The sequence below is a fragment of the Chiloscyllium plagiosum genome, unplaced genomic scaffold, assembly GCF_037043375.1.
Source record: "Chiloscyllium plagiosum isolate Xiang-an unplaced genomic scaffold, Cpla_swu_hap1 HiC_scaffold_17, whole genome shotgun sequence".
In the NCBI taxonomy this organism is placed as follows: Eukaryota; Metazoa; Chordata; class Chondrichthyes; order Orectolobiformes; family Hemiscylliidae; genus Chiloscyllium; species Chiloscyllium plagiosum.
This window is the reverse complement of record NW_028270155.1, coordinates 65,897,505-65,923,135: the sequence shown is the minus strand read 5'-3', so window position 1 is coordinate 65,923,135 and position 25,631 is coordinate 65,897,505. Positions and strand designations below refer to the sequence as shown.

Sequence of the window (25,631 nt, the reverse complement as noted above, 5' to 3'; positions counted from 1 at the left end):
CTACAATATACAAATCAGAAATGAGAGTACTCTGCTTTTGCAGGAATAAGTTTATTGTACCAGCATGTGTTGCCAACCACTGCCAAGGTGTGCTTGAGTAGATTGATGCCACAATCCCCTCTCCTTACTCGGTCTACAAGCCTACTTAATCTAAAATGGTGGAGAAAACCCACTGGGAACTTTAATGACAAGAAGCACTTGTGTTAAACAAGATGCAGTTTATTGCAATGATAGAAATCAGGGGCAAAGTACATTGGCAAGTTGGACAGCATTTTAAATGGGCCTGAATGATGTAGGCATATAGGAATAGGAGTAGGCCATTCAGCTCCTTGAGTCTGTTTCACCATTCATTGAGAGTATGCATTGATCTCTAGGTTAACTCCACACACCTGCCTTTGGCTCATATCCTTTAACAACCTTGCTTAATAAAAATTAATCTATCTCAGATTTAACATTAACAACTGATTGAGCATCCACTGCCATTTGTGGAAAAGTGTGCCAAACATCTACCATAATTTGTGTGCAGAAGTGCTTCCTAATATCTCACCTGAATGATCTGGCCCTAATTCTCAGACTATGTCCCTTAGTTCTAGATGGGCTAGATTTGTGAAACAATTTTGCAAGGAGTCCAGCAAGGCCTACTTTGATGTTAGGAGCAACTCACTGTATGTTTTAAGCAAGGTGAGTTTCTCACTAGGCAGTGGCGAGTTGCTCTTTAAGGAGGATTATAGCTTGCTTAATGCCCTATTAATGGTACAACTTGCGTCAATAATATTGAGCTTCATATCTAACAAATTTATACTGACAAGCTAGGTGTTGAGATTTTTCATAATGGAAGTCAGAGCGAGGACCTTGCTGCTGGCTGTGAAGAAGTTCCCTCAGTAACACACAGCATCTCAAGGCACAATCCACAGACATCAGCTACCCACACCCAGCATCCATGAACATTGGCATCTGGCTTTTGCTTGCCCCTCACGATTGTCTTGGCACCTTTCCAATCAACTTGTAGAACACTTAAAGTGTGCCGACCCGCAATTCATGTTACCCTGCAACTGTCAAGGGAAGACTGTTGCAAGGATACTGAAAGCGCACAGACAGACACTCAGTTCGTGGATTGGACCAGGCTACATCTCAAGGCTGCTGAATTGTTCTCTTTGTACTCACTCACCTATCGTCTACCTGGATGCTCACAGGATCTCTGCCTTGCTTTGCCATGTTGTTCCAGTTAGTGCAATCACACAACAAGCAGCTTGCCTTGCTGATTAGGTGTCTTCAGTCAAAGGGGCATATACTTTGCTGTACAGCAAACTCATGCCTGCATCATGTGTCATTAGCCACTTCTGTGTGGGGGTTGGAGACATCCCCTGGTACCTGCAAGTCAAATGAGAGAGAAGGCATGGTGGCCAATCGTTTGATTGGTATACAATAAATCACAATGACAGTGCAGTTATTGTGGGAGTTACAGTGGACAAAGAATGATATTTACTTGATTGGTGTGACATGGATGTCTTCTTTTCTTTTATCTCAAGGCTTTTCAGCCTATAACTTCACTTTTCTTTAAGTTTTCCCCTTGCTCACCAGGTATTTTAACTTTGCTCTCAAATAGGGCATTAAACTTTGCTCCAATGTCTTTTTGCTCCAATGTGTTTTTGCTCTCTCCAATTTAGACTATTTCTACTCTTCATAGGTACCATTGCAATCTGTAAATACCTGCGTGGGTCCATTTAGCTTTTAGTTCACAGTTGCTTATGTGCTTCTCTTACCAGGTCTGAAGTGCTTTTTCCCTTGACTGTAATTTCTGCCTGGTTGAAACTTGCTATGAGTTTGTTTCCTGCAGTCTACGTAATTGTTCAATTTCTTGTGCTGCAGACTATCTGCCGAAGTTGCTGTAAAAGCTTTAACTGGAAATTTCTTCTGGATTTGCTGGAATTTGATCTACATAGTTAAACTAAATTCCAATCCACATTGCTGCTTACCATATCATTTTAGCATGCAATTCTAAGCATTGCCAACACGAGCTTGGCCATCCCTTTTTCTGATTGGCCACAGGCCCTGCTTGGTCTCATGTGGGAGAAGAAAAGTACTAAATAGTACAATGAGAAGAGGTTCTTTTCTTAAACAAGATGAAGTTTATCACAATGATAGCAATGAGATACAAGTTAATTGATGTGATAGACATTTTTACTAAGATTATTGGTAAACTTGGGATTATTAGTCAGTCGTCTTTTAGGTGCTATAATATTTTTCCTTAGACAAGACCAGCTGGCATTATCAGATTAAGTGGAGCATAATGTAGAGTCAGCATTAACTCATTCAGAATCATTACCTTGAACAACAAACTTCAATTCCACTATCACCTTATGCCTCATTGTTAACTTGCGATCCCCAATAAAAAGATGTATGCCAAGATGGAGTTAGGTCAGGCTTCGCTATGATGCTCCTGTTTGCTGAAAAGCTCATTGTTAAATTCACTTATACTAAATAATCAAGGGGATAGGCAATATCTGTACAATCAAGTTCCAACAAGGAGTCAATGTCTTCAAGAAGGGAGAGAAAGAGGAAGAACACGGGATCCAAGCTGTCTTATTAATGGCTTATTTATAGAACATAGAACATAGAAGAATACAGCGCAGTACAGGCCCTTTGGCCCTCGATGTTGCGCCGATCCAAGCACACCTAACCTATACTAACCCACTATCCTCCATATACCTATCCAATGCCCGCTTAAATGCCCATAAAGAGGGAGAGTCCACCACTGCTACTGGCAGGGCATTCCATGAACTTACGACTCGCTGAGTAAAGAACCTACCCCTAACTTCAGTCCTATATCTACCCCCCCTTAATTTAAAGCTATGCCCCCTTGTAATACCCGACTCCATACGCGGGAAAAGGTTCACACTGTCAACCCTATCTAACCCCCTAATCATCTTGTACACCTCAATCAAGTCACCCCTAAACCTTCTTTTCTCTAATGAAAACAGCCCCAAGTGTCTCAGTCTTTCCTCATACGATCTTCCTTCCATACCAGGCAACATCCTGGTAAACCTCCTCTGCACCCGTTCCAGTGCCTCCACATCCTTCCTATAGTATGGCGACCAAAACTGCACACAATATTCCAGATGCGGCCGCACCAGAGTCTTATACAACTGCATCATGACCTCAGGACTCCGGAACTCAATTCCTCTACCAATAAAAGCCAGTACGCCATATGCCTTCCTCACCGCACTATTTACCTGGGTGGCAACTTTCAGAGATCTGTGTACATGGACACCAAGATCCCTCTGCTCATCCACACTACCAAGTATCCGACCATTAGCCCAGTACCCCATCTTTTTGTTATTCTTCCCAAAGTGAAGAATATGCTGTTGTTAAGATCATAGAACATTGTGCATGACACAGTTTATTTTAATTTATCAATCAGATTGATCGTAGAGTTATTTCACTGCCTGATAACCCACCAGTTGTTCCTGATTATCAGCAGCTTGTTTCTCTGGAGCTGGCCATTTTAGCAGGCTACATGCTGCCACTTCCTTGTGGTGGTATTTACAGTGGTGACTGAAAATGCTGAGCTGAGGTCTGCAGTGGGTGTAGGGCAGGTACATGTTCAACCCTGTGTGGGTTGTGCGGTAACAGCACTGTGCCTGTCTCTTAGCAAGCAGGAAATGAAAAGTAAAACAAGTACATCCGTTCTCAAAACAGCTTTCTGTTCACGATGGTAACAGTATTTCCAGGCAAGATATGATTAGAAATAACTTCCAGTCTCCTGCAAGATCACTCTACTGACACTTGTAGTATTTCAGATCAGGTATTTCTACGTACAACTTGGTAATTATGCATGTTCAATGCAGAATATTAATCAACAATTACTGGCACCACTTCAAGAGGATGTCGTTTACAAAAATGGACAATATCAGCACCTACTAAGATTCAGAAAAGAACCTCTGATTTGTTTTCACACTGAAAATTCTGCTGGTTTTTGCTTGCACAGTTTGAAGATTTCCATGATCATTTCAGGGACGTGGAAATTATGCTGTGGTCAGACACCGACAACTGCAGGTGCAGGTAATATTCCATTTCTGAGCTTGCCTTACTTGCGAGTATTACATGAGTAACAGTCGTGGCTATGTTTGCATTGTGGGTCGTGAGGTTACTGAGCAGAGATAATGGAAGAGTATTAGAATTGTTGGGGTTGGAAGATTGAGGTGTTTGAGCTGGGTTGGTTGGACATTATGTGGACAGAGTATGTTGCTTGCAGTCTAAAGAGCAAGAGAATGTGTGCAGACACTGGACACATTTTGAATGAGGTGAGCTGAGGATCTTTCATTGTCATCTTTCACCTTCTCAAGTAAGCTGTCTCAAATATTCTTGTTTATGAAGCCACATACATTGACCTCTGTAAGGTGTCATACATGGTGATACCACTCTCTTACTTCTAAGTCAGAAAATTGGTTCTAGCCACATTCCAAAGGTTTGGGTTAACATTGTCCTGTGCAATCCTGTCAGGGTCACTATCTCTCAGGTGCGACATTAAACCAAGGCTTCATCCTCTCTCTCAGAAAGGCAGATCAGACTCGAAGTACTCTTTGAAAAACAACAGGAGAGTGTTTCACAGTATAGTGGTCAACATCTCCTCGAAGTTATGTAGGAGTGATTACCCTACAGTGGACAAAAAGGGTATGTATAAGAAGTGGTCCCTTAAGCATAGGCTGCTAAACAATGCAAAACAAACAGGCCACGCATAACATAGGTAACTTAGTGGGAGCATTTATTCTGACCAATGTTTATTTCACAACACCAATTGCAGATGATATCGTTGTTTATTCCATTATTGTTTTATGGGAGCTTACTATGCACAAGTCTTTGTCACAATTCCTGCATTACAACAGTGACTACACTCCAAAAGTATTCCAATGACTGTAAATTACCTTTGACATCCTGTGACAGTGGTAGGTGCTGCCTCACAGTTCCCATTCCACACTCCCATCCTATCATTATACAGTTGCTGCAAAGTTTCTGCCAAAATGTGCACTCGGCCCATACTACTGCACAACTGTTTCTGATACCTTTCCAGTCAACACGTGATAGAGACATCAGCAAAATAATCCTAATCTACTCAACCCTTCCTCATAGCTGACACCCTCCATACCAGGCAACATCCTGGTGAACCTCCTCTGCACCCTCTCCAAAGCATCCACATCCTTTTGGTAATGTGGTGACCAGAACTGTACGCTATATTCCAAATGTGGCCGAACCAAAGTCTTATACAACTGTAACATGACCTGACAACTCTTGTACTCAATACCCCGTCAGATGAAGGAAAGCATGCTGTATGCCATCTTGACACTCTACTGACCTGCGTTGCCACCTGCAGGAAACAATAAAACTGAACACCCAGGTCTCTCTGTACATCAGTTTTCCCCAGGACTTTTCCATTTCCTGTACAGTTCGCTTTTGAATTGGATCTTCCAAAATGCATCACCTTGCATTTGTCTGGATTGAATTCCATCTGTCATTTCAATGCCCAACTCTCCAATCTATCTATATTCTGCTGCATTCTCTGACAGTCCCCTTCACTATCTGCTACTCCACCAATCTTAGTGTCATGATTCGGAGATGCCGGTGTTGGACTGGGGTGTACAAAGTTAAAAATCACACAACACAAGGTTATAGTCAGGTGATGAAGGAGCGTCGCTCCGAAAGCTAGTGTGCTTCCAATTAAACCTGTTGGACTATAACCTGGTGTTGTGTGATTTTTAATCTTAGTGTCATCTGCAAATTTACTAATGAGGCAACCTACACCTTCTTCCAAATCATTTATGTTTATCACAAACAACAGTGGTCCCAGCATGGATCCCTGTGGAACACAACTGGTCACAGGTCTCCATTTTGAGAAGCTCCCTTCCACTACTACTGTCTCCTATTGCCCAACCAGTTCTCTATCCATCTAGCTAGAACACATGCGACTTCATCTTCTTCATCAGGCTACCGTGGGGAACCTTATCAAACGCTTTACTGAAGTCCACGTATATAACATCTACATCCCTTCCCTCATCAATCAACTTTGGCACCTCTTCAAGAATTCCCTCAAAATCTTAAGTTTTCCCCTTCAAGTATTTATCCCAGTCCCTTTTGCAAGTTACTATTGATCATACTTTCACCACCATCCCTGGGTCTAGCTTATTCTGGCATCTAGCCAGTTGAGATGGCTGCTACATGATTGGGAGGGAATTGCTTCAGGAGTCTTTAACATTGACTCTGGACATCATGAGATGTCATAGCAGCAGGTCAATACCACAACAACTTATATTAATGTAACATTGTTAACATAATCAAAAGTTCCAAGGTGCTTTACTGCATTATGAGCAAAATATGACACCAAGACAGATAGGGAATATTAGATAAATGATCAAAAACTTGATTATGGAGGTAGGTTTTAGGAAACTTGTTAAAGGACGATGAGATGTGGAAAGGTTTAGGAAGGGAATTGAAGAACTTACAATGTAGTGGCGGAGTAACTAAAATTAGGCTTGCTCAAAAGATCAAAGTTAGAGGACTACAAGTATCTCAGAGGACCTTGGAGCTGGAGGAGGTCAGAGAACAACAAAGCAATGAGGGAAATAAAATGAGGTTGAGCATTTAGAAATCATGCCATTGGGCTGTTGAGGCCAAAACATTGAATGCTTTCAAGGAGTTAGATACAGTTCTTATGGCTAAAGGGATCAAAGGGCACAGAGAAAGCAGGAACAGAGTACCAGAATGATAACCATGACCATGTTGAATGATGAAGCAGACTCAAAGGGCCAAACTGCATTGTTGTGCTCCGATCTTCAATGTTTCTATGTTTTTTCCATGTTCCTTAAACTGCAGCTAATGGAACTCAATGAGCACAGGAGAGATATTTGAACTGGACTTTGTATGAGATAAGTCATGAGCATTAGAGGTTTGGATACTTCCAGTTTATAGAGAGTAGCCAATAGTGAGTTGAAATAGTCAACTCCAGAGGTAACAATGGAACGGGTGAAGATTTCAACAGCCTATAAACTCAGACAAGAGCAGAGTTGGACAATGTTATGAAGGTGGAAATAAGCAGTCTTGATGGTGGAGCAGGTATATGATCAGACGTTCATTTTCATGACACCAAGATTACGGGTAGTGTGGTACAGTCTGAGATAGTTCCCAGGAAAAGTATTGAAGTCAGTCACTAGGGAATGGAGATTTTTCTGGGGGGGGGGGCAAGGAAGATAGCTTCAGTTTCCCCAATATTTAAGTGGAGAAGTTATGTTACTTCAGCACTGGATATCAGATAAACAGTATGATAATCATAGAGGCTTGTCCACTCTGTCTGTTTCTTTTCGTTTTTTTCCCTCTTCTTGTGTTTTATTTCTTGCTTTCTCTTTACTTCCCGTCCTTGACCCTCCAGTGAAGTCTTTGGGGAATCGCAGCCTCAGCGTTGACTTCTGGCCTGAAAGTAAATCCAAAGCGGATTCCCAGCACTCCTAGTCTTGAGAGCCTTGAATTGAAACCCAGCATTGTCTAGAGGCAAGGGCAAGCATAGACTGAAGGCAATGCCAGGCGCGGTTTGGAGGCTAGGTGTTGGCATGGACTGCGTTCGAAGGACAGTAATTCTGTTATTATATTTCTTTATTTTTGTAATTTATTCCTATGATTTTGTACTCTTATACCTAAACTGGTGTGAAGGTCTATAGTACCGGACTGTTTATTTCTTTACTTTTCTAATTTTTTTCCTAAGAATTTGTCCTTAACAATCTGTGCCAAGGTACCTTTGTACCCAAGATGGTGCCAGAAGTGACAATGTGTAAACTTTTCACTGTACTCGTGTGAGTACATGTGATAATAAAGCTAACTCAATTCAATGTGAAATTATGAATAAAAAATAGGACCAAGTATGTATCTCTGGAGTCACCAAAGGTCACTCATTGAATTAGGATTCTGTACAATAATTTGGTGAAGATCCTGTACACCTACTGAATTTGAAATCTAGACATCCATTTGCTCGGATTTGTAATTAGTGGTGACACAACTCAGCTCATTGCTGACTTGGATTTCCAATTGAACTGTGTGTGTGCAGGCTCAAGACATTGCTTTCATTTTCATAAGGGTAACAAAGACAAATGCTGTTAGTTTCATTATTGTTATTACTGCAAAATCTGGCTTGCCAAATTAGAAGGATGAATTATATACAGAAGAATGAGAAATTTATTGAATTAGGAAATTGTAAGCCCTGTCAAATTTGGAGTTGCAAACTTAAATTGAATTTGGAATTAACAATGCAGTGAAGTGTGAAACTGTCCACTATTGATTTAAGAGCAGTTTCTAAATGGCGAGAGGCTAGGAACAATGGGAGGGCAGAAAGAATTAGAGATCCAGGTACAGATATCATGCAAAGTTATTTCTGGAATGGATGGATGGACTTATGAGGAAATATTGGGCAGGTTAGGCTTGAATCCACTGCAGTTCAAAAGAATAAGAGATGACTTGATTGAAACATATCAAATCCTGAAGAGTCTTCACAGGATAGATGTGGAAAGGATATTTCCTCTTATGGGAGAATTAGAACCAGGTATCACTGTTTAAAAATCAGGGATCATTCGTTTGAAACTGAGATTAGGAGACTTTTTTTTCTCTTCAGAGGGTCATAAGAGAAAAAAAAGACTCTTTCAATGAGTCTTTGGAACTCTTTTCCTGAAAAGAAGTTGCCATCAGAATCCTTTAATGTTTTCAAAGTAGACATAGGTTCTTGGAGAAAGTGAGCACTGGAGATCAGAGTCAAAACGTGTGGCACTGGAAATGCGCAGCAGGTCAGGCAGCATCTGAGGAGCAGGAGAGTCAATGTTTCAAGCGTAAGCTCTTCATCACAAATGTGTTAGGGACCCAAGGGGGCTGAGAGATAAATGGGAAGGAGTGAGGATGGGGGGAAGGTAGCTAGGAATGCGATAGATAGATGAAGGTGATAGATTGGAGTGGAGGGTAGAGCAGATAGGTGGGAAGGAAGGAGGGCAGTGCCAAGTTGGAGGGTTGGATCTGGGATAAGGTGCGGGGAGGGGAAATGAGGAAACTGGTGAATTTGGCATTGATTCCAGTGACTGGAGGGTCCCAAGGCGGAAGATGAGGTTTTCTTCTTCCAGTCATTGGGTGGCTAGGATTTGGCAATGGAGGAGGCCCAGGACTTGCATGTCTTTGCTGGAGTGGGAGAGGGAGTTGAAGTGGTCAGCCACAGGGTGATAGGGTTGTTTGGTGTCTGTGTCCCAGAGATGTTCTCTGAAATGTTCCGCAAGTTGATGTCCTGTCTCCCCAATGTAAAGGAAATCACATTGAGAGCAACAGAGTCAGTAGGTGTTTGGATGTGCAGGAAGATTTCTACCAGTTGTGGGAGGATCCTTTGAGGCCTTGGATGGAGGTGAGAGGGGAAGCACGGCCACAGATTTTACATCTCTTGCAGTGGCAAGGGAAGATACTGGGAGGGGAGGGTTGGTTGGTGGGGGGTGTAGACCTAATGAGGGAGCGGTGGAGGGAATGATCTCCTCGGAATGCTGAAAGTGGTGGGGAGGGAAATATATCTCTGGTAGTGGGGTCTGACTGTAAGTGGTGGAAATGGCAGAGGATGATGCATTGTATTTGGAGATTGGTGGGTGGAAGGGGGATCCGTGCTTGTTGCACTTGGAGGGGTGGGGTTCAAGGACCGAGATGCAGGAAGTGGTGGAGATCTGCTGGAGGGCATTGTTGACTATGTGAGAGGAAAAATTGTAGTGCTTGAAGTAGGAGGCCATCTGAGGTGTTTTGGAGTGGAATTAATAATCCTGGAAGCAGATGCAGCAGAGGCACATGAATTAGGAGTATGTAATAGCATTTTTACAGGAGTGGGGTGGTGGGAGAAGGTGTAGTCCAGGTAGCTGTGAGAGTCGGTGGGTTTGAAGTAGATGTCCGTGTTGAGACAGTCACAGGAAATGGAGATGGAGAGGTCCAGAAAGGAGAGGGAGGTGTCCGAGATGGTCCAGGTGAACTTGAGGTCAGAGTGGAAGTTAATGAACTGTTCAACCTCCTCAGGGAGCACGAAATGGTGCCAATACAGTTATCGATGTAGGGTAGTAGAAGGTGGAGAATGTTGCTGGTGTAACTGCAGAAGATGGACTGTTCCACATACCCAACAAAGAGGCAGGCATAGCTGGGGCCCATGCAGGTGCCCATGGCTACCCCTTTTGGTCTGTAGGAAGTGGGAGAATTCGAAGGAGAAATTGTTGAGGGTTAGGGCCAGTTCAGCCAATCAAATGAATGTGTCAATGGAAGGGTACTGGTTGGGTAAGCAGGAGAGGAAGAAATGGAGGGGTTGGAGGCCTTGCAGATACATCAATTTTTCAAACTATCAGTCACTGGTTGAGGATAGATCCTTCCTGCGTCTCTGGTGACTTTTCCCTTTCCTTACAACAATGGATTTGCAAAAACAAAACAACTTATGCAGAAATGAGAGATAGATGTTTTCTCTTTGTAGGCTGGATATTTCTGCTGTGTTGGTCACACCCATTGCTGCAGCTACCGGCCCAGAAACAGATCAATTGGTTTTTACTATGCCGAGCCCTCCCGAGTCCACAACAACTTCTTCCAATCAAAAGACTGTCTCTGTCTCCGGGCAAATTGTCCTATACACACATTCTATGTAAAATTCTTGTTCACAGCTTGACTTAGGCAAAGGCGTAGGTACAATTGACAATGTGTTGCAGTAAGTTGTTTTTAAAATGACAAACATTTTCTTATGTGGTTTCCTCAATTTAAAGCAGTATTTTTTCTGATATTTTGTCTACAGTCCAAAAAAAGTGGTCTTTACATGCTTCTAGTAGTCACCACTCACAAGTGAAATCTGAAGAATCATGTCAGACTCAAAATGTTAACTCTGTTTCTCTTCTTTGCTGCCAGACCTGCTGAATTTCTCCAGCATTCTTTGTGGTTTTTGTTTAGATTTCTGGCATCCTTTAGTATTTTGCTTTTATTTAGGGAGTTGTCTCGGGATGTAAACCAGTCAAGTGAGTGAGCAAACTGTTCCCTAGTTTAGCAATAAGAAGAGAAAAATTGGATATTAGGGTCTTAAAGAAGTGGCTGGTGAGATAGTTAACATGTTGATTTTAATTTTTCAAAATTCCCTAGATTTAGTGGAAGTTCCTTTTGCTTGTAAAGTAAGCAAACGTAACTGCTTATTCAAAAATGAAGGCAGACAGAAAACAGGAAAGTACAGACCAGTAGCTTAACACCTGTCATAAGAAACATGTTAGAAATTATTACTAAAGATAACATAGCAGAGCACTTAGATATGTTCAAGATGATGTGGCAAAGTTTTTAGAAACATGATTTTTAGAAAGCAATGTGTGATGTGGATGTACTGTATTTAGATTTCTAGAAGATGTATGAGAAGGTGCCACATCAAAGGTTGCTGTGAAAATAAAACCTCATAGTATAGGTATAGAAAAATGGTTGGCTTGCAGAAAGCACATTGTAGGCATAAATGGATCATTTTGCTGGTTGGCAATTCGTAATGTGTGGCGTGCCACACAGATCAGTGCCAGGGCCTTTTTATTTACATGATTTGGATGAAGAGGCCAAAGGTTTGATTACTAAATTTGCTGATGACACAAAGATAGGTAAAAAAATAAGTTGTGAAGAGGACGCAAGATGCCAACAAAAGTAGATAGGTTAAGTGAATGAGCAAAGATGTGGCAAATGGAGTATAGTGTGGGAAAATGTAAAATTGTCCATTTTGGCTAAAAGAATAAAAAAGGAGAACATTGTTTTAGTGGTGAGAAATTGCAGGGTTCTGAAATGCAAAGAACTCCTGTGCCCTAGTGTATAAATCGCAAAAGGTTGGATGAAAGTAAAGCAAGTAGTTAGGCAAATTAATGGAATGTTATAATTTATTGTGAAGGAAATTGAACACAGAACTAGGGAGTTTATGCTTCAGATGTACAAAGCATTGGTGCATACTCTAGAATATTAATCTCCTTATTTAAAAAAAGTATAGGAATGCATTGGAGGCAGTTCAGAGACGATTATTACTAGTCTTACACCAGGAATGGAAGGTTGTCTTGTGAAGAAAGCTTATGATGTGGAGTTGCTGGTGATGGACTGGGGTGGACAAAGTTTAAAAATCACACACCAGGTTATAGTCCAATAGGTTTATTTGGAAGTACTAGCTTTTGGAATGCTGCTCCTTCATCAGGTAGCGGTGGAGCAAGATCGTAAGACACAGCTTTTATAGCAAAAGATCACAGTGTCATGCATGCTAATGATATGATATGTTGAACAAACCTAGGTTGCTGCTAAGTCTTTCATCTTTTAGAATGGGTTCAGGTTTCGGTTCATTAATGTGTAAATCCCAGAACTTCTTTCAAATCACATTCTTGAGATAATTTATGGTTTTATAAAAAAAGGTGGCATCTCAGCTCAGACAATGCCTTAAAGGTATGAGGTTAGAGTCTGTCTGTATCCCAATCTTGAGTGAGATTGGTTCTATTTCCAAAGTAGGAATTTATAAAATGTTACATGGATTGACTGCCTGCATTGATTGCCTGCAGATTGTGTGCTTTTTGAACAAAATAAAATGTATCTGCAATATTCTGCAAATGCAAATTCACCCATAGACTTACATGTGAGGGAGAGAGAGTGTGTGTGGAAGAGATCTGAGTGAGTGCATGTGAGAGTGTGTTTGTGTGTGCACCTCAGGAGTGTGTGTGTGTGTGTGTCTGAGAGAGAGCATGTCTAAGAGCGAGGGTCTGTGAGAGCATGCAAGAGTGTGCATGTGTGTGAGAGAGTATACAGTGTAGTAGGGTCTAGACATGTACCCACTGAACTTTAGGCAACTTGGTTGAAATGTATAAGATCCCATGGGATTTTGATAGATATAGATTTTTTTTCCACTTCTGGGTGAACTAGAACTAGGGATCACTGTTTAAAAATAAGGAATTGAACATTTAAAACAGTTAAGAAGAAAACTTTTCTCACAGAGGGCAATAAATTTTTGGAACTGTCTTCCTCAAAAGATGGTGGAAACAGAGTGCTTGAACACTTTTAAAGGTAAAGGTAGATAGATTCATGCTAAGCAAAGTAGTGAATGGTTATTAGGGAAAGGTGACAAAATGGAGTGATCATATCAGCTATGATCTTATTGAGTGGAGGAGCAGGCTCAAGATGCTGAGTGGTCAACGCCTGCTCCTAATTTATAAATCTATGCATGAAAATTTCTTCTTCAAAAGGTAGAAGAGGCTGTGCCTTTGAATTTATTCAAGGTTCAGTTAAAAAGATTTTTGATAGATAAAGGAGTCAAAGTTTATAAGATGCAGACAGGAAAGTGAAGACCACAACGAGATTAATCATGACCGTATTGATCGGTGGTACAGGTTTGAAGTGTCAAATGACCTACTTTTGTTTCTGATGGGGAGGAATCCAAACAAGGAATTGTGGGAAAGGTCGGTCTGGATTTGAGATGAGATGACATTTTTAATACAGCGACTAAAAGGGTTAAAATATGAGGACAAGGCTTTTATTCTCTTGAGTATGGAAAGTTCAGGGTTTGTTTTGTGTGTGGAAGGTGATTAATTAAGTTGATTGAATAGAATCTATCACAAGGAGATTTGACCTTAGGCTTAAAGCTAAACCATACAGAAAGCTGTCAGGAAGCATAAGTCATATGGAAATCTTGAATGCTTTCCCAAAAAAGCTGTTGAGGTGAAGAGACAATTGAAAATTTCAAAACCACGTTGATAGATTTTGTTATACAAGTCTATTAAGAACTAAAGTGGGTAAATGAAGTTGATATTAAGATCAGACATGATCTAACTAAATGTTTCAAGGTACTGGAGGGGCTACTTCTGGTCCTAGAGTTTAACTGTCATTTTCATTTCCAAATACTTCAACTGTGTGTCAGTATTTGTGAGAAGATGCAATTACTATGTAAGTGTCCTCTTTATCCCGGTATATGTGACATGCTGTTCTTGACACAATCAAGTCCTACAATTATTGTTACAGCATTGCTATGTTAGGTCGCTCAGCCGCCAGGTTGTGTATGTGCCCCTTTCTGGAATTTCTTATGCCTGAACAGATAACGTGGAATCAAGTTCTCTGATGAATATTTCAGTCAGCTCTGGCTCTCCAGGAAATAACTGCAAGTAGAACCCCGATATGCCCTGCCCATTAGTGGTTGAAATTAATTTGGTTGAAAGAACCTCGTGAGTTGGAAAGAAGCTTATCATGTCACTGAGCTTTTATCCTCTAGCGATTTGAGGCAGATGATGTTTTGGCACCCAAACCAGAGTCAGGAATAACTGCATCTTCCTCTTGCCAACTGTTTGCATCTGTTACTATCAAACAGCACAAACAATGTAAAGGGTGCTGAATATGGGCATAAAGGAGGCAGTTTTTGCTTTAGTTATTTTACCCGAACCAACCAGAAGCAGTATAGTCAGAATTGTCACACATGTCAGATATTATCTGTGTCAGAGAGCACTTTCATCAATAAGAGAAAATCTGATGAGAGAGCAGATCAGTATGGAACCTGTTTTCCAGGTTGTCATTCACTCACATATGTAGTTAGGATTACCAACCCTTCACACTCGCCCTTCCCTCTTCCCTAGAATATCTTGACACCAAGAACAGCCATGTAAGAATCCTACTCATTGACTACAGTTAGCCTTCAACACTATTATCCCCTCAAGACTAATTGTCAAACTTGGTGATCTCAGACTAAGCCCTACTCTCTGCAACTGGATCCTCAGTTTCCAGACCCACAGGCCACAATCAGTGAAGATTGGGGACAATATTTTATCCTCCGTAACACTCAACACTGGAGCCCCCCCAGGGGTGCGTACTCAGCCCCGTTCTGTACTCCCTCTATACCCGTGACTGCGTCGCGAAATACAAGGCTAATGCCATTTACAAGTTCACTGATGATACCACCATAGTCAGTAAAATCTCAGATGGCGACGAAACAGACTACAGATGGGAGGTGGAAGACCTGGAAAAAATTGTGCATTGAGAACAACCTAACTCTCAATGCCAGCAAAACCAAGGAACTCATTATTGACTTTCGGCAGGATGTTACTCATGCCCCCCTAAACATTAACAGCACAGAGGTGGAATGAGTGGAGAGTGTCAAGCACCTGGGAGTGGACATTCACAACAAGCTTTCTTGAACTCTTCATATGGATGCACTGGTTACAAAGGCCCAACAACGTCTCCTCTTCCTCAGGCAGCTGAGGAAATTTGGCAGCACGGTGAATACCCTTGGTAACTTTTATAGATGTGCCATCAAGAGCATTCTGTCTGAATTTATCACCACCTGGTATGGCAACTGTGCCATTCAAGATCGGAGATGGTTACAGAGAGTGGTGAATTCGGCCTGGACAATCACAAAGGCCAAGCTCCCATCTTTTAAATCCATCTACCAGGCCTGCTGTCAAGGAAAGGCTGCCAGCATTCTCAAAGATCCATCCCACCCTGGCAATGTTTTTTTCAACAATCTGTACCATCGGGAAGAAGGTACAGAAGACTGAACACACGCATCAGCCAGTTTTGAAACAGTTTCTACCCTACTGTTAGAATATTGAATGGACTCAAACTCGTAACATTCGCCTGTACCTGTGTTTTTGTTTGTGCTGCTGTTTGCCTATTATTTAGTTATCTATGCCTTTTAACTGTGTGATCTGCCTGTATTGCTCTCAAGACAAAGCTTTTCACTGTACCTCGGTACATGTGACAATAAATTCAAATCAATTCAATTGTTCTTGGGTCTGCAGGAACTAAAGATTAAACCGTCGGAGCAGGTCGTTCTGCTATAACATGACAGTTGTGTTCCTCTGCAATCTCACACTATACAAATTTGCACTGTGGAAAACCGCTATAGAACATCGTGCTACCAGTTCAGTAGAAAGTTCACATTATCTAAACGACATTCACAATTTGTCAATTGCATTATAACCAATTGTGCTGATGAAACACGTGTCATAACAGAACGACCTGAACTACTGTGAACATCCCAGAAGAGAAGTAATAGGGGTTCTCATTTCAGAAAGTGTTTTCATTTTCTTTGAGCATCTCAATTTATTGTTCTCTTGCAGTACTGTTAGCAAATATGCATTATTGCATGCAACTTGTATTTATAGAGCATCTTTAACAAAGTAATATTTCTCATTTTATTTCACTGAAGAGTTGTTTATCAAAATTTGACAATGATCCATATAAGGAACTAATAGGGCAGATTTGGGACAAGATTAAGGTAACTTTTATCGATTTTCCTTAAAGGAGGTGTGTATAGTGTAATTTGGGCCACTTGAAGCCTAGGCAGTTGATGGCATTTCCACCAATGGGAGAACAAACAGGAGACCAAAATTGGAGGAATGCAGAAATAAACTGCAGATCTACCCTGTCAGAACCACAGCAAACACAATGATTAAGGAGAGGTACCAAATAGTTGAAGATCTGACTCTTTGCTTCATGCTTCTCTGTCCATCTCAAATGATTGTCCATTTCCTCTTCTTCATTAAGCCAATGTAGAGCATGCTGATATTATCACCACACTATGCATTAGACCTCTCACACTAATACTCTGGATTTAGACCCTATCAATAATGAACCAAAACCTGCACTTTAATGCATTGTCTGAGCTGAGATGTCATTTTTTTTAATATAAAACCTTAAGTTATCTCAAAAATTTGACTGAAAAGACATTCTGGGAATTTACATATTAATGAACCAAAACCTGCAACCCATTCTAGAAGATGAAAGACTTAACAGCAGTCTAGGTTTGTTCAATATATCGCATCAGTAGCATGCATAGCACTATGATCTTTTGCTATAAATTCTGTGTCTTATGATCGTGCTACAAACCTACCTGATGAAGCTCGTAGTTCCAAATAAACCTGGTGTTGTGTGATTTTTAACTTTGTCCACTCCAGTCCAACACTGGCACCTTCACATCAATATTTTACTTCACCTTCTTAGTTGTCGCTTTCACAAAATTAGTTTCCGGAGTTAATAGGAATGACTAAACACAACTGCATGTCCATTTAATTTTTTCTCAAGGAACCATTGGAAAATAAAATTAGAAGTGTGGTACAGTACAGTGGTTGAATCAGATAGCCTATTTTATACATTTATCCAATTTCAAGCTATTCCATGTGCTCTCCTATGTTTGAATACACTGTATTCGCTTGCTCTAATGCTGCTGTAAAAGACAAATTATGTGAACAAATTATGTGTTCACATAATTTGTTCAGACCCACAAACCTATTCTGCTCTCACTGTAGAAACACCATCATTGACAAAGTAAGGTTCATTACTGATGTCTTAAGTAGAGTAAAAGCCAAATGTTAATACATGTTAATATATACATTTTGTGACTGATTTAAGAACATAGTAAACAGCTCAACAAAGCTGACTACAATAATCATGTGACTGAACTTGGCAAAATGTTCAGGGAATTTCTCCAAAGTCACCATCATTCATACCTCAACACCCAGATACATCCTGCGTCTGGAATGCTAGTTATTGTTTCAGAATCTACAGACAGAAATAATTATCTTCGAGAAAAGATCCTAGTGTGCACACACACACATGCACATGCAGCCATGCACAACTTTTTATTGTAACTTTTTGGCAAGTTCTACCTTTGCCCTATACCTTTGTTGGAGAAATTATCTGGGGAGGGGGGGTTTCGGGTACACCCCTGTGTAGAACTCCAGGGAAAGTGTGGGAAGAAAGAGAGAGGGCGGGCAGTCAGTCATTTGAGACAGTGCCTAAGCTCCCTTCGATGTCCAGGACTGTTCTTGGCAGCATTTCAGTAAGCCGGGTTCGTTTTTAATCATTGGAAACGCCTCTTTGATGTAAAGTTTCTATGGGGACCTTGAGATCTTCTTCGGATAATCCGAAATTTGAATAATTGATATTTGCATAATGGAGGTTCCTCTGTATATATGTAAGCATGTTTATGTTGCAAAGAATATTGCCCTCACCCATACATTCAACAGTACAGATATATGAGGAACATCCTACTTCTATTTTACTTTTAGCATGGTATTATTACAGTCTTTACAAGTCAGAGGTGTTATGGACAAGGCTAGACCACTCAAACCATTTTTAAGCAGGCAGCCCCAGACCATAAGTTTGCAATTTGTTTCGATAAGTGTACAGTGAACATTACTCGGAGTAAGTTAGCTAAGTTGACTACTAGATTTTAAACAGACAAATATTTATTAACAAAATTACGCAATGAAATACAAAGAACAGAATAAATAAACTGAGTTATGTAGGGCTTAGCCAAACTAGACTTAATTATGCTGTTCCAAATGTACACAACAGTCCCGAAAAGCAAACTCCCTTTAAACCCCCAGTATAAATGGAACACATACTTACAGGTTGAGGTTGAAGGGCAGAAAGAGAGAGAGAGAATTTCCACAGAGCTCACTGTTGAACTCCTTACTAGTTCAGACTAAACTAAACTGCTCAGCTAGACAGCTGACCACTCTCCTTTCTTTATACAGGTCACTCCTAAAACATGACCACTTTGACCTGAAGTCTCATCTGTTTACATATAAATAAAAGGTCTCTCAAAATGCTTTTCATCTCTGTACCAAACCAGACTGATCGGAGCCCGGCCTGGTGTATTACCCCTCTGAAAAATATCAAGGACAGAGTGTCCTTGAGCCAAGGAACAGCTTTTAGAGAAAAAAAGGGATTAACTCTGTGACAGAGAGCACAAGCAGAGGGAATGGGTGAAATGCACCTCCACTGTTACAAATCGTAAAAAAAAATCACAATCTTTTTATGGATAGATGATGAGAATGAGGAGAAAGATTGCTTTAAAACTCTCAATATGTCCACCATGGAAATTGTGTGGACTTACTGAGATTGATTCAATAAAACAAGCCAGCAATGCGACCAATGTCTGAGATGGAGAAACAAACCAAAATAAACTGATTGATTGGAAACCAAAAAGAGAAAATTGATGAAACAAAATAAGTAGCCACAACAAAACCTTCTCACTCGAACATTAGAAAATGGCATGTTTTAATTCAAAGTTGTTCATATATCAGGATTGTTTAACTGCCAAAATGTTAGGTATTCTGAGTGCACACCAGTATTATAGTTGAGAAATTACAAGTGAAACTACCCAGCAAAGTAAAAGAAATACAATAATTAAAGTGCCATCTGAACACCTAGGCCTGGTGCACAATTAGAATATCTAAATGTGGAATTAGGACCAGAAACCTATCAACATCATGTCACCCAACTCGAACTGGAAACACCTAGAAAATGGATAGAGGTTAGGAAAGATAAAGAGAATGGGAAGGAAGAGAGAGAGAGAGGAGAGTGCTTTCTAATTCCAAAGGGAAATGCCTCCTCCATTGAGTGTGGTCTGTGCTTTGGACACTGCGACCAGTTTATGATTAAAAGCATGTTACCCAAGTGCTCTTGTCAGTAAGGCAGACAAAGGGACACAGAATTCAGTTTCCAGTTCAACTTGAATTTATGAACAAAATATTTCTTAATAAAATCACCAAGTAAGCATTTCCCAATACCCACAATATGTACTATTTATCTAGCTCTATTTGTCTGAGAAAGGATATTACCTGCAACAATCCAAGTGTTTAAGCTGTCTAGTTGGAATCTCCTTTTTCTCTGATGTAGCATTGTCTCTCTTCCACGAAGGCGCATCTCACATGTCAGGGCAAGTCTTCTCCTGGGGCTTCCTGGGTTGCTGCAGTCTTCCAACACAAGCTTTGCTGTAAATCTTTACAGTAAATCTTCACTGAGGGATGGCTTCCAAGTGTTGTTTTTATCCCCCTCACTCCAAACTTTCCTGAATGTTCTTTGGCCAATGGGGTCATGAGCTGTGCTCAAAGCATCCAATCAGTCGTGCCGACATCCGTCACTGTTGCCATGCCAGAGGGGTGTAAAGTGCACATCCTCAGGCACTAGCTTGAAATCAAAGAAGCCAGAAAATCTGATCGATACTTCTCTAATACTAACTTGTGGGCTGGTTGTAACTGGTTCCACATGACCCTTTTTAAAAAATTCATTCATGGGATGAGGGCATTGCTGGCTAGGTAGCATTTATTGCCCAGAGGGCAGTTAAGGGTCACCAACTTGCTGAGGTTCAGGAGTCAAATATAGGCCTGAGCAGATAAGGATGGCAGTTTCCTTCCCTAAAGGGCATTAGTGAACCAGATGAGTTTTTCCAACAATCGATTCATTGTCATCATTAGATTCTTAATTCCAGATATTTGTTGAATTCAAATTCCATAATCTGCCATGGCAGGAGTTGAACCTGGGTCCCCCAGAACATTATCTGGGTCTCTGAGATAACAGTCCAGCGACAATACCACGAGGCCATCACCTCCCCTTAGGGAGCTCAGATCTTTGACCTTAGTTTCCACTATTCTCTGTAGTTGATATTACTGGCAGCTGTTTAATTTAGTTTGGCCTATTTTCTGTCAGACTCAAATTTCTCCAGTTGTGGGTCAATTTAGAATGGCCAATTTTGGGCCTCTGGTTAAACTTGTAACAGTCCAAATCTCCAAGCCACAGAATCAAGCTTCAAAGTCCTCAGATACACTACGTTCATTTCTACATTTGAAGAGGGTAATGTGGATCTCTTCTTTGCTACTTTTGAAAAAGTTGCAGGATAGTTACCATGGTCTCTAATAATATGGTCTCGAGTGATTCAGGGTCAGATAACAGGAATGATCAAGCAGTATATTCCATACTGATAACCAAAATGTCTGTTAATTATGAAGAGACAAAAGTTGCCATGTCATGAGCTTATGGGCTGACCCCCAGGGAATATCACAAGCATTTCTGGAATGCTTAAAAGAAACTCATGCAGAGCTATCTAGAATTCGAAAGACAAAAGTAAACTATTTTGGACAGGTGGGTCTGCTCCATAAAAATATGCACATTTATATTGAGTAACTAAATTACCTACACACAAATCTAAAATGCACTTAGAGGAACATAGGATCCTTAGAACTAAAGTCACAGAGTCCTAGAGATGTACAGCATGGAAACAGACCCTTCGGTCCAACCTGTCCATGCTGACCAGATATCCCAACCCAATCTAGTCCCATCTGCCAGCACCCAGCCAATATCCCTCCAAACCCTTCCTATTCCTATACCCATCCAAATGCCTCTTAAATGTTGCAATTGTACCAGCCTCCACCACATCCTTTGGCAGCTCATTCCATACACGTACCGTCCTCTGGGTGAAAAAGTTGCCCCTTAGGTCTTTTTTATATCTTTCCCCTCTCACTCTAAACCTATGCCCTCTAGTTCAGGGAAAAGTCTATTTATCCTATCCATGCCCCCTCATAATTTTGTAAACCTCTATAAGGTCACCCCTCAGCCTCCAATGCTCCAGCGAAAACAGCCCCAGCCTGTTTAGCCTCTCCCTATAGCTCAAATCCTCCAACCCTGGCAACATCCTTGTCAAGCTTTTCTGAACCCTTTCAAGTTTCACAACTTCTTCCTGATAGGAAGGAGACCAGAATTGCACGCAATATTCCAACAGTGGCCTAACCAATGTCCTGTACAGCCACAACATGACCTCCTAACTCCTGTACTCAATACTCTGACCAATAAAGGAAAGCATACCAAACGCCTTCATCACTATCCTATCTACCTGCGAATCCACTTTCAAGGAGCTATGAACCTGCACTCCAAGGTCTCTTTGTTCAGCAACACTCCCTTGGACCTTACCATTAAGTGGAAAAGTCTGCTAATATTTGCTTTCCCAAAATGCAGCACCTCGCATTTATCTGAATCAAACTCCATCTGCCACTTCTCAGCCCATTGGCCCATCTGGTCCAGATCCTGTTGTAATCTGAGGTAACCCTCTTCGCTGTCCACTACACCTCCAATTTTGGTGTTAGCTGCAAATTTACTAACTGTACCACTTATGCTCACATCCAAATCATTTATGTAAATGACAAAAAGTAGAGAACCCAGCACCGATCCTTGTGACATCCCACTGGTCACAGTCAGAAAAACAACCCTCCACCACCACCCTCTGTCTTCTACCTTTGAGCCAGTTCTGTATCCAAATGGCTAGTTCTCCCTGTATTCCATGAGATCTAACCTTGCTAATCAGTTTCCCATGGGGAACCTTGTCGAATGCCTTACTAAAGTCCATATAGATCACATCTACTGCTCTGCCCTCATCAATCTTCTTTGTTATTTCTTCAAAAAACTCAATCAAGTTTGTGAGACATGATTTCCCACGCACAAAGCCATGTTGACTATCCCTAATCAGTCCTTGCCTTTCCAAATACATGTACATCCTTTCCCTCAGGATTTTAGAGGGGCAGCAATTGTGGCTGAGAGCAATAAGTTCACCCATCAACCTAACCACTTAAGACAACCATTTCAGAAGCAGTTCCAAAATCAGTGGGACGAATAAAGGAGCGAGCTCAATATAAAGCGTGCACAACCAGGACTCATCTCAGATTTCCCAGCCTCAGACTCATTCTTGTGTTCTTAGTAACTTATAAGTCAAATTCAGTTTCTGGTCATTGGTAACACACAGGATGCTGATAATGACAGAGTTGGGAATGATGGTTAGATTCTCTTTTATTAGAGATGGTCAATGTATCTTTTTGATTTTTTTATTGTCATCTGTACCTAAATACAGTGAAAAGCTTTGTTTATGAGCAGTACAGTAGTAAGCAAGGACATCCAGATCATAGGGAGCAAGATAGGGTTAGACAGAAGCATACAGGTTATGTCACACAGGGCGTGCACTGGGCAAAATCAACATTAGCAAGATCAGCATTATTTGAAGTTAGACAATCCATTCAACAGTTTAGTAATAGCTGAGAAGAAGCTGTTCCTGAACCTGCAGGTGCGTGTGTTCAAGTTTCTGTAACTTCTGCCTGATGGAAGAGGCTGTAGGAGAACATTACTGGGATGAGATGGGCCTTTGATGATGTTGGCAAACTTTCTGTGGCAGTGAGCCATGTAAATGGAGTCCACGGATGAAAGGTTGGTTTCCATGATGGTCTGGTCTGTGCACACAACCTGCTGTAGTTTGTTACGGTCCTCAGCAGAGCAGTTACCTTACCAGGCCTGGACAGTATGTTTTCAATGGTGCATCTGTAAAAGTTGATGAGGATCCTTATGGACATGCCAAATTTCTTGAGCCACTGAGGAAAAAGAGGCATTGTTATGCGTTCTTGACCGTCATGTCAACTTGCAAGTCCAAGACAGGTTCTTGGTTATTGTCACTCCTAGGAACTTGCTGCTCTCCACTCTCTCAATCTCAGTTCGTTGATGTAGATAGGGACGTGTTCTCCACCTTTCTTTCTGATGTCAATGATCAGTTCTTTAGTTTTGCTGACACTAAGAGAGAAGTTGTTTTCATTTCATCACATCACCAAGCTCAGTATCTTCTTTCTGGATTCTGAGCCGCCATTGTTAGATATCCGTCCTACCATGGTGGTGACATCAGCAACTTGTAGATGGCATTCATTCAGAATTTGGCAACACAGCTGTGGATGTGCAGAGAGTACACCCTAGGAGGCCTCCAGTGTTGAGAGTTATCATTGAGGAGGTGCAGTTGTCTGTCTTCACTGATCATGGTCTGTGGGTCTGAAAACTGAGAATCAGTTGCAATGACTGGCACTGTGTTTCATTTGTTAACCCAAACCCGGTGTAACAGTTTGGAATGGATTACACCTGGGTAGCTCCAGAACTGATACCGTTGGGGGAGTATTTGCTAGACTGGTTGGGGAGCACATAAACTAAATTGGCTGGGGATGGGAACCTCAGCAAGGAGTCAGAGGAACGGGACTCAAAAACAAAAAATAAAGACAAAGGGGAATGAAGAGCAAACAGATGTAGAGATCCAGATACAGATATGACAAAGGCTCGTTCCATCTAGAATGGATGGATGAACTCATAAGAAAAGATTGGGCAGGCTAGGCTTTGACCTGATCCATTTGTTGTGGGATTGCCTAGCTTGATTTATCATATATTGCCTCTGCTCTTTGGCAGTCAGGTAGTTCTGCCACGTAACTGCAACAGGTTGACATCTTTTTAGGTGTGCTGGTACTGATCCTGACATACCTTTCTGTAATAGTATTTAACTAGAGTTGATCACTAGGCTTGATTATTATTGTAGAGTAAAAGGGATATGCTGAGATATGATATTACAGTTGAATACAATTTTGCTGCTGCTGGCCCACAGTGCCTTATGGATGCTCAGTTTTAAGTTGTTGGATCTGTTTTAAATCTCTTCCATTCAACACAGTGGTGGTGCCACATAACACGATGGATGATTTGTTTGATATGGAGATAGGACTTTGTCTTTTACAATGATTGTTCTGTGTGTTCTCTTACCTTTCCCATCTTGGACAGATGCAGCTATGACAGATAAATTTTTGGAGGTTCTGTCGCCTCATGCCACATGCCTAGTCTGGTAGATATGTCTTTTGGGGCTCAGTGATTAATGGTGGCTTGAGACAGTCTAGTGTTTTGCCATCTTTAGTATTTTTTTCCAAGTGGTGTTTAATGTTGAGGAATATTGATTCAACAGTGAAAAAGGATGGCAGGTAATAATCATTTACATATATTATTCTATATGATGTATAAGGGTAAACCATCTTTATGGCTATATTTCAAAACCACATGTTTCAAATTGAGATCTGCATGAATAATCCAAGAGTTGTCAGATTTCTGGATGTAGGTTTGCTCGCTGAGTTGGAAGGTTCCTTTTCAGACGTTTCATCACCCTACTAGGTAACATCTTCAGTGAGCCTCCGGATGAGCCTCACAACACGAAATGTCTGAAAACGAAACTTCCAGCTCAGTGAGCAAATCTACATCCAGAACCTCAACCTGAGCTACAAATCTTCTCAAAATTCATTATCAGATTTCAATTGCAGCTACAATTCAGTATATTTGAGTGGTTGATGGTCTTATCATATGTGATTTCATTTCTATGTAAGAATAAATATGTTTTCTACAATGACAACATTATTTTCCTATTTTTGTTTGTTTCTCACGTTTGGAATTTGGTGAGTCACAGAAGTGTGTGTGGTCCTTTGCAAAATGAGTCCACATTGGAAAAAGTAAATTGTGTTCTCCTACACTTCCACTTATCACTTTTTGTATGTCTGTGCATAATGTGTTGTATGTGTACATGTCTGTATTTGTGTATAGCTACATATCCTATGTGACTGTTGCGTGGTAGTTAGTTCAGTTGGCTGGTTTATGATCCAGAATGATGCCAACAACGTGGGTTCAATTCCTGCACTGACTGAGGTTACCATGAAATACTCTCCTTCTCAACCTCCCCTTGTTGAGATGTGGTAACCTTTATGTTAGACCATCAGTTATGTCTCTCTCTCTCTTTCTCTCTCTCTGTAGTCCAATTGTTTGTCAAGACTATCTGAGTTTACCTTTTATGTGACTGTATACATGCATCTACAATGCTATTATCCCTCTGTGTGTGCATGAATCTATATTCTTCAATCCGCAATTGGCTTTGACCAGCCTAGGACCCAAGATTGACTCCCTCCCTAAACCTCCCTCTGTATGCACACTCTTCTCCCTTAAGTCACTTCTTAAAAAGTCTTTGAGCA

The 25,631-nt window shown here is 41.0% G+C and overlaps 1 protein-coding gene across 8 annotated transcripts in view; it reads left to right on the top strand.

Moving 5' to 3' along the window:
* The window catches only part of smpd3 (sphingomyelin phosphodiesterase 3), a 295,904-nt gene that overhangs the window by 163,032 nt on the left and 107,241 nt on the right, over positions 1–25,631 (top strand). The window contains exon 1 of one of the 8 annotated variants that reach the window (XM_043707228.2): positions 3,755–4,062. The exons of the other annotated variants lie outside the window; for them this stretch is intronic. The gene's annotated coding sequence lies outside the window, so the exon portion shown is untranslated. Of the gene's footprint in view, positions 1–3,754; positions 4,063–25,631 lie in introns of those variants that run through there. 8 annotated transcript variants of the gene reach the window in all.